This window comes from Leptonychotes weddellii, chromosome 14 (assembly GCF_054177405.1).
Source record: "Leptonychotes weddellii isolate Sample4059 chromosome 14, ASM5417740v2, whole genome shotgun sequence".
Classification (NCBI taxonomy): domain Eukaryota; kingdom Metazoa; phylum Chordata; class Mammalia; order Carnivora; family Phocidae; genus Leptonychotes; species Leptonychotes weddellii.
This window is the reverse complement of record NC_138382.1, coordinates 14,733,950-14,750,979: the sequence shown is the minus strand read 5'-3', so window position 1 is coordinate 14,750,979 and position 17,030 is coordinate 14,733,950. Positions and strand designations below refer to the sequence as shown.

Below are 17,030 nucleotides of genomic sequence, written 5' to 3'. Positions count from 1 at the left end.
TAAATTTATGAGTTATATGAGAAATATATATATATGCACACACAGACATATATTCAAGTGTTTCTATACATTGTATAGAAGTCAAAAATCTTTTTTAGAAGTCAGATGTTTTTTAAAAGATGGTACTTTTTTTTTTTTTTTAACAGTTCAGCTCTTATGGTTAAGGAAGAGAGAGTGGAAATGGAGCAATGGCTTGATCTTCCCCATTTTGTAAGAGAAAGTGAGGATTACGCATCCATCAAGAGGGAAGATCTTGGGAGCAGAGAGCCTCTTGCTTTTCTCTCTGTGCGGGTTCAAGTTCAGCTCCCACAGGGCTCAAACCCTGCCTGTGACAAATAGAGCAGGCGCATTTAAATAATTACTGTGTCTGCAAGCTCTGCGGAGAAAAGGCACAATGCTAGGCATCAAAGACACGAAATCAGAATAAAAACTGCTTTCACGGAAATTACAAGGTACATCCTGGTTTTTGTCATCCTGTCCCAGCTACAAGAAGAGACTCGAGCTAACCTCAGAGAGAAAGCAAGATGAATGACACTCTCGGAGGCCAGGCCTGGACAGGGCCTCTTAAGAACAAGTAAAAAAGCCACTTCATGGAGAAATTAAAGTTCCTCTTTACAGCCTCTGAAGAGGAGCTATTGATGCTTTTCTGTTTCTGACACCCTTGTTCTCTTCTCAAGAGTTCATTTCAATCCTTACTGCTGCTATCCTTATTTTTCTTCTCCACCAAGAAAGCCGGATGTTTTAAAAGCCATTTCAGACCGAAGGTAAAGATCTGTCATATCCCAAGTTTTTCCTCCCTTGTCTCATGTTTCAGAAAGGTGTGAGCGGTAAACATGAGAAAATTACCCTTACAGGTAAGCTTTTTTGTTTTAAATGAATATCACCTTTAAAAGTGGCACTTCTCAAGGGTAAAAATTGGACTGATGACATTAGAATTATCTGGGGATTATTATCTTAGATAACAGATTTATTGAGATGTAATCCCCATACCATGCGTTTTAGCTCTTTTTTTTTTTTAAGATTTTATCTATTTATTATGACAGAGAGACAGCAAGAGAGGGAACACATGCAGGGGGAGTGGGAGAGGGAGAAGCAGACTCTCCGCTGAGCAGGGAGGCCAAGGTGGGGCTTGATCCCAGGACCCTGGGATCATGACCTGAGCTGAAGGCGACACTTAAGGACTGAGCCACCCAGGAGCCCCTCGTTTTAGCTCTTTAAGGAGCACAACTCAGTAATTCTTAGCATCTTCAGAGTTACACACCAGCATACAATCAATTCTGCAACATTTTCATCATTCCTAATAGAAACCCCCTACCCACTAGGATCACTCTCCAATCTCCTCAACTCCAAGCAACAACTACTACTAATCTACTTTCTGTCTGTATGATTTTGCTTATTTGGGACATTTTATATAACCGGAGTCATAAAATATGTGGTCTTTCGCTCACCAAGTTCTTTCACTTAGTGCATTGTTTTCAAGGTTGATCTATGTTGCTGCATATATCAGTAATGCATTTCTTTCTTTCTTTTTTTTTTTTTTCAAGTAAACTCTATGCTGAGGCTGGGGCTCGAACTCACAACTCTGTGATCAAGAGTCTACCGACTGAGCCAGCCAGGCGCCCCTGCATTTCTTCTAATTGCCAAATAATATTCCATTGTTTAGATCTATCGAATCTTTTATCCATTCATCAGTTGATAGACATTTGGGTTGTTTTCACTTGGGGCCTTTTATGAATAATAATGCTGCTGTGAACATTTATGTACAAGATTTTTTGTGGACATTACTTTCAATTCTCTTGGGTACATATCTAGGAAGGGACTTGCTGGCTCCTCTCGCATAACTCTACATGTAACCCTTTGATGGACTTCCAGAGTGTTTCCAAAGCGGCTGCACCATTTTACCTTCCCACCAGCAGTCTGTGAAGATTCTGATTCCTCCACATTCTTGCCAACACTTGTTATTAGCGTCTTTTTCAATACTGCCAGCCAAGTAGGTGTGAAGTGGTATCTCATTGTGGTTTTGATGTGCTCTTTCCCGATGGTTGGGATTATGGTTAAAATTGCATACTTCAGGGCTAGGGCCTGACCCCAAATTAGAATCTATGAGTTTGCATCTTACTGAGACTTATATATCAGTTATTTGTTCCTCCATAATAAATATTTATTATCTCTCAGAGTCCCTGTGGGTCAGACACTTGGGAGGGGCGTGGTTGAGTATTTCCAGTTTGGTGTCCCATAGGGTTCTGTTAGATCTCAGCCAGGGCTGCAGAAATTCAAAGGCTTGGCTCAGACGGGAAGATCCCCTTCCAGAGTCTGCTTCATGGGCCTGCAATCTGTGAAATCGCAGAGGACACCTCACTCAGAAGGGGTTCACATACTTAGTTGGTGTGCTGCTAAAGCTGTCTTGAAACTCTTTTTTTTTTTTTTTTAAAGATTTTATTTATTTATTTGAGAGAGAGAGAATGAGAGACAGAGAGCATGAGAGGGAGGAAGGCCAGAGGGAGAAGCAGACTCCCCGCCGAGCGGGGAGCCCGATGCGGGACTCGATCCCGGGACTCCAGGATCATGACCTGAGCCGAAGGCAGTCGCCCAACCGACTGAGCCACCCAGGCGCCCTGTCTTGAAACTCTTAATCACTTAATGTCTTTGAACTTGTGCTTTGTCAGTAAGGTCCAGGAAGACAAGAGAACACATATTTGTGTAATATGTGTGTCTGTGCTCCCTTGGGCCCTATTTGCATGTGATGATGGTAATACCCATGAGCACAAAATCCCGGTGAACCGTGGGTATTGGAGAGGTCACTGTGACTCAAAGCAAGTACAAGGTAAACATGTTCTATGTTGTGTTAAGAGAAGGTACTGACAGTCTGGAGAGGCCACGCTTTCTGTGAGAGCCCGACCTTGCTATGACCACAGTAAAGACTGAGTATGGCCGTCGAGGTGAAGGAGGGGAAGAGAGGAGAGATAAAGCTGGTAAGATGACCAAAAGCGTGTAGTGTACCATCCCCCCCATCCCCCCACCCTGCTCCCTTTGAACTCTCTAGGAAAGCTACCAAACCCACTGGAAGCTTTGTGGGAGTGAGTCCTTTTTGGTGAAAACCAGAGAAAAGTGTCAGTTGGGGAGTATGAGTGGATACGAGGGGAAAGAGAGACAGCACCAGAGGGTGCAGGTATAAGAGCTAAAGGGAACCAGGAGGAATTGAAGATTTCATGAAATCCTGGGGGAAGACTTGGGACTGCCACTGGCCATGGAATGGGGAGAGGGGACTGAATTTGAGTTGACTTTGAGATTTTCATACCTCAGTTTACACTTGGGTTTTACTTACAAATTCTGCATGTGGGACAGAGGTATAGCTTCTCGATTCCAAATGAGTAATGTCTACTTATCATTTATCTCCTCTACTTACACATCCTGGATTGTGATGACAGTTTTGTGAGACACATATCCCTGGATCTTTATGAGACGTGTGCAAATGATGCTCATTTTCTAATTAGGAAGAGTTAGAATATCCCATACTCTGATTTCAGTGTGCCATGTTGCTTGGGCATCCACAAGATCACAAGTTTGAGCAGCTGTTAGAAGCAGATTTGAGCCAGGTTCTACAATGCTGAGCCTAACTGAGATTCATTGATCCCCCAACCTCAGTGTGAGCTAAACTGAAGGAAGAGAGAAGGGGGAAGGTCTTGCTGGGGTTTGGGGTGGGGTTGGGGGGGCGCTTCTAGAAACTAAGTTCAACATGAAACACTGGCATTTGAGGAATATGAGGCAAAGGGAAGAGAGAATAGAACGTTGAGGTGTGTAGGTGAAACGGCTCCTGGGTCCTGGTGTGACTTGCCCAGCAGCCCACCATCATTCACTAATTGGCAGAATTTCCTTGTTGGTGTGCTCGCTCCATTGAAAGTCCACTGCGGGAGGCAACCTGCTTGTCAAAGCCTGGCTCCCATGATGCAGTGGTTCTTCACCCTGAACAGCCTTTCTGCCTGGAAACCGGTGAGTGCACCAGGACACTGTACAAAACCAGATCATCAAGCACGGCATTCAGCGAGGCAAAGGATCTTACCTCCATTCAAGGGAGCCTTGTTGACAAGCCCCTGCTTTGCTGTTTCAAATGATGGGCAGAAAAACCACCACAGCACAGCTCTGAACACAAATTGAAAGAGTCCATTTCTTAGAAAACTGCTCTGGCAATTTGTATGATATTTCAAAATCAGCGGGTGATTTGTTAGGGAGCAACATTTGCTATTATTTTAATCTATGTTGCATGAAGGTGACTCTTATATTCGACTTTGTACGTATTTTTAATTTAATTATACATATGCTTTGACCTTCAGTCCCATATGACTCAACATGTACTTTGGCTTCCAGCCTCATCTACCCAATCGTTTACTCACCCCTTCCATTTGGATGGCCAAAGGGCATCTCAAACTAAATACATCTAAAACCAAACTCCTCCCTCCCCATACACCCCTGTCCCACCCATCTAGCCAAACCTGTCTTTATCTCACTGATCAGTACCTCCATTCATTCTGTTGCTCAGGCCAGCACCTGTGATCAAGCCTTATACTCTGCATTTGACCAATCTTTGTCTGGAAGGATCCTCATCAAGACATCTGCATGCCTTACTCCTCTAGGTCACTCATGTCTCTGGCCAAATGTCACCTTATCAGAGAGGCCTTCTGGGACCACCCTACATCCCCTACCTTGTCATTTTTCTCCTCTTTATTTTTTCATAGCATTATCACCATAGGAGAGGTTATGCATTTGTCGATTTACTTCTTGTCCATCTCCTCTTACGAAAATGTAAGCTCTCTGAGGGTAAAGCCATCCTTTGACTCATTGTTATATGCATAACACAGGAGGGTACTTATACATAGTAGGTTCTCAGTGAATATTTGCTGAATCAATTAATGAACAAATAAATAAAATAATTGTTTGCATGTAGATCTAAAAGGTGACTATTCAGGGTGTAGTATTTACCTGTGGACAAATTGAAGCCATGCTTTGAGGAGACACAGCAAATGACATTCAAAGAGCATCTCCTCAGAAGAGTGTTTACATGATGATTTCTTGGGGTGTTTTCTCTCTGGCTATTCTCAGATCTAAAGGAAAAATAGAGAAAAATGTAAAATTGTATTTAAGAAACATTTATTGAATATTTGCTCTGTGCATGGTGTTAAGAGGGATATAAATGTAATGCAGACACAGTTCTTTCTTTCAAGGATACTGCAATTTTACATATTACTACAACCCTAAATTATTCCACTGTAGTGAAAAATCCTCAAATGTCTCACTGTTCCATTTAGCAAAAACAAATTATTATTATTTTTTTAAAAGATTTTATGTATTTATTTGACAGAGACAGAGAGAGAGGGATCACAAGCAGGGGGAGAGGGAGAGGGAGAAGCAGGCTTCCCACCGAGCAGGGAGCCCGATGTGGGGCTCGATCCCAGGACCCCGGGATCATGACCTGAGCCGAAGGCAGATGCTTAATGACTGAGCCACCCAGGCACCCTAGCAAAAACAAATTATAATCAAGTAATTACTTCAGTGTCATATTAAAAAATGAAACCTATACCATAAATAATTCAAACAACACAGAAAAGTATAAAAAAGAAAGCAACAGATCCCTTCGAATACCAACACCACAAATAACCAGTGTTCCTGTGTAAACATCTACAGAGACAGAAGAAATCACAGAAAATGTATAAGAAGAGAGAGGAAAAGAAATTGGTCGATAAAAATGGGATAAGGCTATACATGGAGTTTTGAAAATGAAAAGTGATTCATTTTCCTTGACTCATCAGAATAAAAAGAATTATGAGGTAAAACAGAAAGAATTGTTAACTTTTACAAAAAAAAGTCTTTCTTCACTACTCTAGGCATTGATTTCTTAAAAATCCTTTTAAGTTAAAAGTCGCATTATGAAGACCACTAAGATGTTGGTGTGTATGTGTGTGTAGCTAATTCATTGCTGACAGTGCCCTGCTAGGAAATAGGGGGCCCATCAGTGCTGCTACCGTCTCCCGTCACACCTCTGTCTGTTGTGTTTTTTCATTTTCAGTTGGTTGTTGGGGGTGGTGGGAAGGGTGGTCAGAGCTTATAACAGTAATTTTCTGTTTCGTGACCATAGTCTTCCCATTATTATTATTCTTAATTCCATATTAAATGGATTCCGTGCTCTTTACAATGACTTCCCGATACCTGAATTCTTTATTTTTTTAAAGTTTTATTTATTTAGGTAATCTCTACACCCCATGTGGGGCTCGAACTCACGACCCTGAGATCAAGAGTGGCATGCTCTTCTGACTGAGCCAGTCAGGTGCCCCATCCCCCCACCCCCATATCTGAATTCTTTACTCCATCTCATTGGCTGGATTTGAGCATCCAGATTTTTTTTCCCTACTCATGAGTGCTGTTTCTAGACTTCTCTCATATTTGAGAATTCCTTTTGTCTTTGAACTTGAGTGGCAATATGACTGGGCCAGACTTGGATGGGAAACTTTTCTTTCTTGAAGAACTATGTAGTTATTGCTGCACTGTCTCTGATAGTGAGTTCTGCTGTGAGATGTCTAAGGACCACTTGATCTTTTCTCCCTCTTTTTCCTTCAGGGATCTTTCTTCATTTTTTTTTTCTTTTTAATGGAAGGAGCCGAGATGCCCTTCAACAGACGAATGGATAAAGAAGATGTGGCTCATATATACAATGGAATATTACTCAGCCATCAGAAAGGATGAATACCCACCATTTGCATCGACATGGGTGGAACTGGAGGGGATTATGCTAAGTGCAATGAGTCAAGCAGAGAAAGTCAATTATCATATGGTTTCACTTATTTGTGGAACATAAGGAATAGCATGGAGGACATTAGGGGAAGGAAGGGAAAACTGAAGGGGGGTAATTGGAGGGGGAGATGAACCATGAGAGACTACGGACTCTGAGAAACAAACTGAGGGTTCTAGAGGAGAGGGGGTGGGGGGAAGGGTTGGCCCGGTGATGGGTATTAAGGAGGGCACGTATTGCATGGGGCACTGGGTGTTATATGCAAACAATGAATCATGGAACACTACAACAAAAACTAATGATGGAATGTACGGTGATTAACATAACTAACTAACTAACTAACTAACTAACTAAATAAATAAATAAATAAACTTTATGGTTCAGAGGAGTTTGAGGTTCCCAGCAAAATTGAGTGGGAAGTACAGAGGGTTCCCATAAACCCTCTGCCCTAACAGGCTCACAGCCTCCCCTTTATCAACATGCCTCACCTGAGTGGTACATTCGTTAACAACTGAGGAACCTGCACAGACACACTATTATGACCCAGAGTCCATAGTTTACATTAGGGTTCACTCTTAGTGTTTTACAGTTATGGGTTTAGACAAATGTGCAATGACATGTATCTACCATTATAGTTTCAAATATATATATATATATATATAGTTTCAAAAATACATATATTTTCTATATATTATGGGCTTATAAGATTATAACCCATAATATAGCTATATATATAATATAGCTTATAATATCATAGCCCATATAATAATATTATAAGCCCATAATATATATTTGTATATATAGCATAACTATATATAGTTACAGAATAGTTTCCCTACCCTAAAAAGCCTCTGTTCCCTGCCTATTCTTCCCTCCCTCCCCTCTAGCCCCTGGCAACCACTGAACTTTTTACTGGCCCCATAGTTTTGCCTTTTCTGGAATGTCATATATTTGGATTCATACAGTATGCAACCTTTTCAGATTGGCTTTTTTCTTTTAGTAATTACATTTAAGGCTCTTCTAGTCTTGTCATATCTTTTTATTGCAAAATAATGTCTTTCTTCATTTTTAAAATTCAAACAATATAATCAGGAGTATCTGAATGTTATTTTTCTATATGTCTTTTTTTCTTGCTATAAAGTGTGTCCTCTAAATGTTACAGTTGTAATATTTGGCACATGGAAACATAGTAATAAAATAAACTCCTCTAAACTTTCCTCCTCTCCAAAGACCAGAAATTTTCCAGAATCACTGCTTTTATCAATATTCTTCTCTGCTGTCACAGCCCATTGTCTATCTTAACAGAGATAAACACCGGCGTGAATTTTGCATTTATCATTCCCTTGCTTTGTATGTAGAAGTTTTACCATATAACCATAAATACATCCCTCTAAACTATATATTGTTTAGTTTGATGTGTGGGTTTTTTGTTTGTTTGTTTTATAGAAATGAATTTATGAATTTATAATATATAGTCTTCTAGAACTTGTTTTTTCACTCACTACTATGTTTTTAAGATTCATCCATCTTGTTGCATAATATTCCATTGTGTGAATATCACCTAATTCTCTTCTCCTGAAGCGAGGCACTAAGAAGTTTCCAGTCTGTTCTTTTCTAGACAGTGCCACCATGATCACTCTTACTTCTGTCATGATGCACACATTCAAGCTTCTCGGGGACACGTACCTAGGAGGGCAATTGCTGGACGGCAGGCCAATGGCAACATCCATTTTTACAAGATAATGCCAAACCGTTTTGCAAAGGGTGTTGACTAATTTGCACTCCCACCAGCAGTGTACAAAATATATGCTTATCCATATTCCTGCTAACACTTGGTATTTCAGACTTCTTACTTTTTGCAAATTTAGTAGAGGGAAAAATCGCACTTCATTGTGGTCTTAGTTTGCATTTTTCTGGGTTACTAATGAGGTTGGGCAAATGTTTGTTGGTCATTCAGTTTTCCTCTGGGAAATACCTGTCATTTACCTATTTTTCTATTTAATTGTTTTTCTTTTTCCTTTTTTTTTTTTTAATGTATAGATCTTTTTATATATTGCTTATATTCATTGCAAATATTTTCTTTTGGGGGGTTAGTCTTTTTACTTTTTTATCATATTATTTGAAAGAAGTTCTTAATTTAATTTTTTTAAAGATTTGTTTGCGAGAGAGAGCACTCGAGTGAGTGCGGGGGGCGGGGAGCAGAGGGAGAGAGAGAATCTTAGGCAGACTCTGTGCTGAGTGTGGAACCAGAGGAGGGGCTCCATCTCATGATTCATGAGATCATGACCTGAGCTGAAATGATGAGTCTGATGCTTAACCAACTGAGCCACCCAGGCGCCCCAAAGTTCTTAATTTTAATATAGGCAAACATCAATCTTTTCTTTGATGTTAGTGCTTTTTGGTTTAAGAAGTTTTTCCCTTATTCCAAAGTCAAACAGATATTCTCCTATATTTTCTTTGAAGTACTTTACAGTTCTTCCTTTCACATATAAGCCTTTAATCCATCTGAATCTTGTCTATACATGATCTTGTATATGGTATGAGGTAGGGACACGATTTTATTCTTTTCCACATAGATAACTGTCTCAGCAACCTTATCAAATAGTATCACTATAATATATCAAGTATTAATAAGTGTGTGTGTGTGTCTTCTCTAGGCTTTCTCTTCTGTTTGTAACAGAAGCTACACCAATACCACATGTCCTAATTAGTAAAGCTTTATCATAAGTATTGATGTGGGGTGGGGCAAATCCCCCTGCCCTACTGTCTATTCTTGGTTTTTTGTTCTTTGATATACATTTTAGAAACAACTTTTTAGTGTCTCTAAAAATCCTATTGAGGTTGGTTTTGTTTCTGTTTTTTTGTTTACACTGGAATGCATTGAATCCATAGATCAGATTAGGAAGAATTAAAATCTTCTGATATTGGAACTTTTTACTTGTATGCCTGATAAATTTCACAACTTACATCTTCTTTAATGTCTTTTCATAAAGTTTTATAATTTCTTCAAACATGTTCTGCACAATTTTGATTAGATTTCCAAGGATCTTATATGTTTTCATTGCTATTTTAAATGTCATGTAGTTTTTAAAATAACAACGTTTAGCTGGTATTTTAAAAATGCAATTAATGTTTGTATCTTTATCTTACATATATCCATTTTGCTTTATTCTCTTGTTTATTCAAATAAATAATGTAAATCATTAATCTTTAAATAATGAGTGTCTTATTCCTTAATTTTTTTCTTCTTATAGAAATGATTGGCCTTCAATAAACGTGTGTATGTGGTGATAGTGAGCATCCTTATTTTGGTCTTAATTTTAAAGGGAGTCCTTCTAATATTTTTCCATTAAGAATTAAGTTTTCTCTAGGTATTTGTAAATAATATTTATTAGGTTGAGAATATTTTCTTCTATTCCTAGATTGTTAAGGTATTTTTAACCTGAATAGCTTTTGTATTTTATCAAATGATTTTTCTGCTCTCATCGGATTGGTATATGGCCTCTCTTCTGTAATTCATTAATGTGGTAAATTACATTTATAATTTCTCTAATGTGAAACCCCTCTTGTCATTCCTGGGATCAACTCATTTATATATGTGATGTAATAGCTTCTTTAGATGCTGCTGATGTTTGCTTGATATTATTTTGTTTAGGTTTTTTACATCTATTTTTACACACACACACACAGCACACAAACACTAATATGGTTATAAACAACCTACCAGGCTGTGTTTTACAGACTATGTATTGTTGGTTAACTATAGGATTTGTTTGATGACAAAAAGTTAATGATGAAAGTAATAGAGTTGACAGAGTGTCTTTCTATGTTAGAAAAATGCCACTTTAAGACTCTGGTTAGGCAGATAGGGGAAAATCTCTGATTACAGAGTCCATCATGGGCCCTCGACTTACAGCCAGTCCACATGTGTCCAAATAATATCTATATAGCCAAGAGAGAGTAAAAATATTTTCAAAACAGGATAATATTTCTAAGTTTCTGAAATACAACAGTGAACATTATTTTGGGGGAATGGGATGTCCTTGTTCATGGAGTAGAATTTTCTGACTTTAAATAGAATAGCCTGTCTCTCCAAGAATATATTTCACCAAGAGTCCCTAATGCTGTGGTGGAAATTCAAAGGGACAAGATACTTGATTCAGTACTCATACTTAATTCAGTATGTCATTTGTTACTACAGTAATTACATTCACTGTCTTCCTTAGAGTCCTTGCCTTCCACACCTTGCCTTAAACATCAGAATTTATATTTGTTTTTTAAAATTGATTTTAGACATGAACTACAAAAAGAATCATCTCATGTTAAGGTCTTAGTTATAACACTTACTATTACACCAGTCTTTCTTCATTTTTTTCTTTGATTTGATCATCACTTCAGGCCTTGACATAATTGTTCTCTCTGTCATCACTTTTTGTACTATGTTATGACATTCCTTTCTTTCTTTCTTTAAAGATTTTATTTATTTATTTGAGAAAGAGAGAGAGAGAGAAACAGCATGAGAGGGGAGAGGGTCAGAGGGAGAAGCAGGCTCCCCGCCGAGCCAGGAGCCCGATGTGGGACTCGATCCCAGGACTCCGGGACCATGACCTGAGCCGAAGGCAGTCGCTTAACCAACTGAGCCACCCACGCGCCCATGACATTCCTTTATAACTTGCTTTCATATACCAAAATATATGCAATGAATCCAAACTCAATACTATAAGATGATAAAGCAACTCCAAAATAGATAAATAAGTAAAAAGCAAAGAAAATATGTAAGGCAGAAAAATAAATACATTTGCAGCCTGCATGGTAAATACAGTCTGAGGACTCAGATTTTTTTACAAGTAACAGTGACCCTGAAATTAGGAAGTGGCAAGAAAAATCAAAAGAGCAAATGGACCATGAAATGTTATCTCTTACAAAAGGAGAGAATTTCTCACATTAATGTCCCCTCGATGTATTATTTTTATCCTTCAGCTCATATGAAAATTAGGGAGGCTAACAAGTGAACTGCTTGCTCCATGATAAAAATAGAAGGGGAGCTGCATGGCAGGAACATGTCTGGGGCTGTTACTCTGATGAAATGACCTAATCCCAGAGATATCAGTGAACATGGAACATGATGAAAATCATTTAAATTCTAGTACCAAAACAAAGGCTAAGAGCTAAAGAGATAAAGAGAAAGCCTTCAAATGAGCTGTAATGTAAGGGTCGATTTTGTTTATTTCTGAGGTATACCATGTGAAGAGACATGCCACATGGCAGAATTTGTCCTGATCGACTGTCATAGGTAATTTATTTTTAAGAGTCTCGCACTGTATCTATTCAAGGATGTGAGTCACTATATGGCAACTCCAGCCCTGGTGAGTGCTCCAGTGGGTGCTAATAACCCACATTTCTGTCACTGATATGTGTTATCAGTCATTTATCCAACACGCTCACTCCTCTCTAACTGAATGGGAGAACAATGAAGATTATTCCAGGGAGTTACAAGTAAAAAACAAAACAAAACAAACAAACAAAAAACCCCACATTGTTTTAAAATACTGAAGGCAGCTTGAGGCATCCAACAGAAAGCTCCCTGAAAGATCATTTACTTTAAAGAACCAGCTCGTGTTGAAGTAGCTTCTTTTACTTTCTGCCCTTCCAGAATAGCTTTGGAGTATTAATAAGACTTCATGGAGAGCCCATGACACTCAACAAAGGAAAGGACTTTCGAAAAAGTCCGCACATTTAAATTAACATTGGCCTTCTAACTCCACAAGAAGCCACAGAATTTTAAGTGAGACTTTATTGGTTTGTTCTGTGCCCTGTAAAATTCCCCTGGATTTTCATGAATTATTAGAACTAATAAAACAGTGAAGAGTATATGACCTAGAAAGAATACTGGAAAGTCCACTTTTATATTTCGTATTGGTAATACACCTTTAGTCACCTCTGTTTTTCATTAATATTTTAGTGAATGCCCCTGAGGACATAGTACAAAGACCAGGGAGAAGATATCCCTACACTCTCCTGATTCTATGCCGCTACGTAAGCCATTATCCACCAGGCACAGGAGCCACTCTTAGGCAGATGGGAGAGTGAGGAAAAATCCTGAATTAATGGAGTTAAAATCTGAAGTTACTGAATTATTCCAGAACGGATTAATGTTATTTTTTCCCCATAATCAGACATAATGAAATTTAAGATAGAGATTAAGTTGGGTTATGGAAAAATACGGAACATTCTTTTCTTTCCCACACCTGAGTAAGTGACCACAAAATTAATATCCATCACATTTTTCTTTTGACTTGTATATTGGTTATCTATGGCTGCATGACAAGTTATCTCCCCTCCCCAAGATGGCACCTGAAGACAGCTATAAACATTTACTTCACAAGAGTTTCTGTGGCTCAGGAATTCCAGAGTGGTTCAGCTGGATGCTGGCTGGTTCTGGATCAGGGTCTCTCGTGGCTGCTGTAAATACAATGATTGGGATCACAGGCATCTGAAAGACTGACTGGCATTGAAGGGAATGCTTCCAAGATGGCTCATCCGATCACTGGCCAGTTGGGGCCAGCTGTTGGCAGGATTCAATTCCACACCATGTATATTTTTCACAAAGCTACTGAAGTGTTTGCTGACATGGTGGCTGACTTCCTCCCTAGTGAATAATTGCAGAGAGGGTAAGGTGGAAGCCACAAGTCTTCTACCATCTACCCTCAGAAGTCACACACCATCATTTCTATAGTATCCTGTTGGGTACAACTGGTCCACCCTGCTTAATGGGGCAGGTGGGAACTGGGGGACCCCTCAATTGGGGGACCCCTTAGAAGATGGCTACCACAATGTACAAACTAGAATCACATGTTTAGGAGGCATTTCATCAGTACTTACAGACATGGAAACGGCATTTCAAAGAATGGACGTTCAGATCGGCATACCCAGGCAAACAGTGTGAGAACTCAGTTTTGTATTGTTTTCTTGTTGGCACAACATCACCTGATAAAAATACCAGGATTTTCCATGGTGCACAGCTCCTTTTCTTCCCTCTCCATAGTGTAGTGCAAATGAGATTTTACCAGCCCTTATGTCATACTTAAGTACAGGTTCCTTGTTAAAAGTCACACCATATGGGCACCTGGGTGGCTCAGATGGTTAAGCGTCTGCCTTCGGCTCAGGTCATGATCCCAGGGTCTTGAGAGCGAGTCCTGCATCAGGCTTCCCGCTCCTTGGGAGCCTGCTTCTCCCTCTGTTTCTCTCTGTCTCTCATGAATAAATAAATAAAATCTTTAAAAAAAAAAAAAAAGTCACACCATATATTAGATGGCAGTAAGGCTCTGGCTGAAGTTATTTCATACCCATGAAGCATTTCATCTACATTTTGTTGTTACTATAAACAAGAGCCAATAAAATAAGAGGGATGGAAATCAACATCTGAATAAATGAAAACATAAACTAGTCGCAACTGGTTGGCAGTATTATATAGACATCTTTTTTCAAGTAAGGTAAGTGGAAAAGAAAGGTAAAGAAAGATGAATAAACCAAAGATGGACCTTCCATAGGGCCTTCTAGTTTACCCCCTCCATTTTACAGATGAGGAAACAAAGGCCTAGCAAATTTAATTGACTTATCCAAAACCGCACAGTAGATTAGCCAGTTATATATTCAGAGGTGATTTCACAGGCCCGACCTTTTTCCTCTTAATTAATTTTGTATTTATACAACATCAGATAACAAGTCAGAAGTCCAAAGTTGAGTGAAATCATCAGTTATTTATGATCACCCAGACAAATAAGAAAAGTGATTGCAGGCGCCTGGGTGGCTCAGTTGGTTAAGCGACTGCCTTCGGCTCAGGTCATGATCCTGGAGTCCCGGGATCGAGTCCCGCATCGGGCTCCCTGCTCGACAGGGAGTCTGCTTCTCCCTCTGACGCTCCCCCCTCTCATGTGCTCTCTCTCATTCTCTCTCTCTCAAATAAATAAATAAAATCTTTAAAAAAAAAAAAAAGAAAAGTGATTGCTTGGTAGATTTCAACTACTCACAGTTTTTTAGAAACATCAATTTGGTCCAACAGCTTTGTAATGTGTAGATCATGCAAGCCAATGGAATCTTTCTTTCTGACTCCCAAACTTTGAGGTTTTTTGTTTTTTTTTTTTTTTTTGTTAATGAAAGGAACCTTTTGGCACTCTTGGGAAGACACTGTCATGAAAAAATAAATATTTCTGTTTCTTTTTCCTTTTAAAAATAATCTCATTTTTTATATAATTTTGAATATAAAGGATACTTCTTTCATGTAGGAAGCACACTAATCATAGAAGATAATGTTACATTGTGCCAAAATTCTGATCTGATGGAATTGGTATGCTTTAGCTGAATGTCCCTTTTGTTGGTATATTACGAGTATGTTTTAGGAATTGTTTTCCAAACCAGGTGACTCATTGCTTCCGTCCAATTCTGCATGGTCTGCTCCTCCTTAGTGTGCAAAACTTTCTGATTGTAACTTTATGTTCATGCCACATTAGCCTAGAAAACGTTCTTCTAAACAAACAATTGCTGTCAGAAGGCAGAAGATGCACTATTTATCCTGGATTCTAGCAAATGAAAATAACTCCTAGTAGTCTGTGGCTTGGTCTAGAAACATGGCCACTGCACAAGGAAACTGAATTAGCATATGTCAAGTGTCAAGTCTTAGTTGCTAGGACAAGGTAGAAGAGGTCCTTAGTTTAACTGAGGAGAAAATGTGAACATTAATGGGCTCTGTAGATGAAGAAATGCAGTGATGAGACACATTTTATAATTTCCTTATAAAATCAAACATTTATTGAGTACCTACCACTGATCATGGGTGATGCTGGTGTTAGGGTTTCAAGGTTGAGTTTGTGTGTTAGGGCTCAAATTCAATTTCTCACCTCTTCGTCCTCCAGGTTAGATGCGAAATGTACTAAACAGAAAGACAAATGGCCAGACACCTTAGAAAATTCTTGCTAATCAGGGCTCTTTGAGATGAAAAGCAGTAAAGGAGAGGGGCCTTGGCTTCCTTCTACACGGGAGAAGCCCTGGTCCCGCCCGCCTCTCTGAGGTGTGTCAGGAGCACTGCCCAGATAGCCCTACTGTTTGAGAACAGAGAGCCCCAGGGAAGAAGCAGGAAAAAGAATCGTGAGCGGGCGCCTGGGTGGCTCAGTCGGTTAAGCGTCTGCCTTCGGCTCAGGTCATGATCCGGGGGTCCTGGGATCGAGTCCCGCATCGGGCTCCCTGCTCAGCCAGGAGCCTGCTTCTCCCTTTCCCACTCCCCCTGCTTGTGTTCCCTCTCTCGCTGTCTCTCTCTGTCAAATAAATAAATAAAATCTTAAAAAAAAAAAAAACCTTTAAAAAAAAAAAAAATCGTGAGCAAGGGGCCTGCCCTACGAAGACGGCCATCAGAAGCAGAGGAAAGAAGGGCGCCTGGGTGGCTCAGTTGGTTGGGCGACTGCCTTCAGCTCAGGTCATGATCCTGGAGTCCCGGGATCGAGTCCCGCATCCGGCTTCCTGCTCAGCAAGGAGTCTGCTTCTCCCTCTGACCCTCCTCCCTCTCATGCTCTCTGTCTCTCATTCTCTCTGTCTCAAATAAATAAATAAAATCTTTAAAAAAAAAAAAGAAGCAGAGGAAAGCATTAGTCATTCATGGGTGTTCAGCCATTCTCAATGCAATGACCCCACCCACTAGTGAACTATGACCCAATGAAAGTCAGACTCAGACCAAAAAAAGAGAGAGAGAGAGAGAGAGAGAGAAAGGGAAACTTGCTGGGAAGGAAGTTGAGTTGTAGCAACTGATAGTTCCTTCTGTAAGCCTCCGACTAAGGAAAAGAACCTGGGGCAGAAATTCTGTTTTCTTTTGAGGTGAAGTCTATGGCAGAAGGAATTTCCTTTCCTATTAGGTACCAACTGGATTCTTTTTTTTTTTTTTAAAACCTGGGCTTTTTTTTTTTTTTGCCTTTACCATGAACATTTATTTATTTATTTATTTATTTATTTATTTATTTACTGCCTATATAATCTTTTTTTTTATTCTTATGTTAATCCCCATACATTACATCATCAGTTTTAGATGAAGTGTTCCATGATTCATTGTTTGTGCATAACACCCAGTGCTCCATGCTGAACATGCCCTCCTCAATACCCACCACCAGGCCAACCCATCCTCCCACCCCCTCCCCTCTAGAACCCTGTTTGTTTTTTTTTTATTTTAATTTTTTTTTATTCTTATGTTAATCCCCATACATTA

The 17,030-nt window shown here is 39.5% G+C and overlaps 1 long non-coding RNA gene across 1 annotated transcript in view; it reads right to left on the bottom strand.

Annotated features, from left to right (window-relative positions):
* Window positions 1-17,030, bottom strand: part of LOC145716925 (uncharacterized) — a 178,067-nt gene that overhangs the window by 22,636 nt on the left and 138,401 nt on the right. Inside the window, exon 3 of the long non-coding RNA XR_014139865.1 lies at window positions 4,978-5,099. This is a non-coding gene — a long non-coding RNA (uncharacterized LOC145716925). The remainder of the gene's footprint in view (window positions 1-4,977; window positions 5,100-17,030) is intronic.